This window comes from Austrofundulus limnaeus, unplaced genomic scaffold (genome assembly GCF_001266775.1).
Source record: "Austrofundulus limnaeus strain Quisiro unplaced genomic scaffold, Austrofundulus_limnaeus-1.0 Scaffold380, whole genome shotgun sequence".
In the NCBI taxonomy this organism is placed as follows: domain Eukaryota; kingdom Metazoa; phylum Chordata; class Actinopteri; order Cyprinodontiformes; family Rivulidae; genus Austrofundulus; species Austrofundulus limnaeus.
Window position 1 is genome coordinate 550900 of NW_013952782.1, and position 2900 is coordinate 553799.

At 42.5% G+C, this 2900-nt stretch overlaps 1 long non-coding RNA gene across 1 annotated transcript; it reads left to right on the forward strand.

The window, feature by feature from the left end:
• The first annotated feature begins 357 nt into the window (after positions 1-357).
• On the forward strand, positions 358-1671 carry LOC106528440 (uncharacterized). Its single transcript, XR_001311501.1, has 3 exons — positions 358-485; positions 1235-1352; positions 1503-1671. It is a non-coding gene; the product is annotated as an uncharacterized LOC106528440 (long non-coding RNA).
• Positions 1672-2900: the final 1229 nt, after the last annotated feature.

Sequence of the window (2900 nt, forward strand, 5' to 3'; positions counted from 1 at the left end):
GGGGGGGGGGGGGGGGGGGGGTTATGATGCAGAACTTTGGTGTAGTTTCATTTCCTCAAAGGCATTTTTTAATCTGCAAAGGACCGTTACTCTATTGCACATCAGTCTGTCTTGGTGCAAATCCAAAAGACTACAATGCACAGCGAGGTGTACACAGAACCTCAGTGGTATCCCTAAAGTAGTTGGACTGGACTGTGTGCATGCATAATCTGTGCCTCCGGCATTTACCAACAGACGAGTAAATTGGAAAATATGGCAAAAAGCTCAATTGTAGCTAGATCCAAATGACCACTATACAATCAATGCATACATTGCAAAAGATGATGCAATACCATAGAAAAACATGCACAACCCCAATGTGCCTTATTTATGATAGTTTAAAACCAGTCGGGTAAGGATTGGGGCCTGCATTGCTCCAGAAGCGGGACTCCACTTGGCTGGCAGTGGCTAATTCAACACAGGTCTGAAAGGCACAAGGAAAAGAGGTAAGCAAAGTTATTTTGCTTTTCCTTGAAAGTTAAGTCGGACTGCGGTGAGTGGCAGCTTCGAGTTAAGGGGTTTCTGGGGAAGGAGAGGGGAAAATTTAATTTTCCGATTTGCTATACTTAGCCATTGAGGTAACTGAGGCCAGCGCTGGCCTAGCATTGCTAGTTGGCGTAGCGTCATCTCTATGGCCAGTACATTGAAGCTTTTGTTTAGCTTACTGAAGAAATTTATTGGGGTTGTTTACTATTGATTAATACAGACACTACACATTGTATAGTCTTTTATTAGGTGAACAGTAATATATTTCTATAATGTGGTTATCTCTGACTTAATTGATGATTTTATGTTCAGACTGGGTTGTGGGGCTCTTGATCAGGGTCTCACAGACTCAGGAGGCTTTTGGTCAGATACATGTCTGATTTAAAAACAACACAAAAGAACAGTGATCAAACATTAGTGTGAGGGATGATGTCTGACATCTTGACTCCATATAGGAGTAACCTGCCCCTTTAAAATATGTCATGAGGTGGAGTCAGGATGTGAAAAAAGCTGTTAGTTGATGTGTTTCCTGGTTTTTTAGGCACTGCTTAGCTGATGCCTGTCAGAGACATTAAAACAAAAGCTAATCAGTCCACACAGCTGTGTCTGAATGGTTTTGTATGGCTCACTCCAACATTCACATGTCATTATTAACTGGTGTTAGATCTGAACAGGTAAAGGGTAACGAACATTGCTTATATTTTAACAGCTGGTGACCCAGACGATGTGCTTTTACTGTAGAGATGATCTGTGTGCCAGCCTGGGAGAAGAGCGTCTGGCTGGGAAGTCAGTCGGTGATTCGAGGTCTGGGGTCTGTGTGAACACAGGTAAGCAAAACTCATTTTTTCCTTATCTGTTATGTTTTGGTGGGACTGCGGTTCTGAGTGAGGCATTTTGGTGTTTCCACCCCCTGCCTCCATGATTGGCTGCAACGCTGATCACCCACACCTGCAAGCGATTTGGCTCATCACCTCCAGGCTTCTTAAGGCAGTGCTGAAGATCAACTCATCGCTGAAGCATCGCCTCATGTTTGGTTTGAGCTCATCCTGCTGCTTGTTACTCTCTCCAAGAGTTTTTGTATTACCTGTGTTTTTGTATTTACCTGTTTGCAGAAAACAGTCTCCAGCACGTTTTTGCCTGCTGCCCTGGACTCAGAGCCTCTCACCAGTATCTCATGCGCTGCCTCCCACGTTTCACTGTAAATACCTACTCACCTGTAAATACTCACCTCTGGGTCCTCAGCTTCTTGGACCAACTCCTCCACGCCTCATCTCCTTCCCCAGCCCGTAAGAACTCACCTGTTTTACTTACCTGCTTAAGACCATTACTGGGAAATTATCAAATACTCACCTCTGCAATCATTCTGTTCCACGTCCAGACCCCAGACCCCTCCCGCACCTGCAAAAATAAAATCATTTACCTTTTTGTATATCTCGTCTCCGTCTCTGTTTGTCTCTGGTACTGCTCATGTTGACCTCCACCTGTAAATCTGATATGAAGCAGTTTTTAATTGGTGCTTTGATGCGGAGAGCGCGTCGAAGTTTACAAAGTGACCACGCGGTAGCTACGTAGACATAACAATGACAGTGTTGCCAAATGAGCAATGTTTTCAGACCCCGGTAGTGATATTTTTCTTACCCAAAAAACAACTAGGAAGCTCTGATAACTAGAGATGGTGGTTTTGGAGAATTTTAGAAGCAGTCTAGGCATTTTTTCTCCCTTTTTTCCTTCAGGAGCTGTGTGCTGAGGTAACCCCCCCCACACACACACACTTCACCTTTTGTGTGTGTTTACTGACATCTGTGTATTAAATTTAAGGCTCTCACAAAAGTAATATAGGTAATATGAATCTAAACATCGCAGTTATAAAATTAATTTCATTACATTAAGTTTAATTGCACTACAAACCATGGGTAGTACAGTCAAGTCGACTTTATTAATATAGCACATTAAAGAAAACAACTGCCATTGGCCAAAGTGCTTCACACATTGTAACTAAAAACAAAGTATTACTGACGGAACACAGATAATAATACAACCAAAAAAGCAGACCAAATACATAGGGAAAACAACTCTTGTACTACATTATGAGCGCTATTCCAGAGGAGCCCAAAGTGGGGCCCGCGGGCCAAATTTGGCCCGCCAAGCCATTTAATTTGGCCCACCAACAGTTGCCAAAGTTACAAGGTTGTAACCTGTTATGCTATAGGTAGAAACACAGTATTTCCATTGGTCAAATGACTATAAAAGGGCTGTAGTGAAGGTAGTTTTCAGTCATGGTGCTGACATATCTTTGATTTATTAGGATTAAACATGAAACATGAAATGACAACAAGAAATATTTAGATCAGATTTAACCCCGCATGTAGATTTGC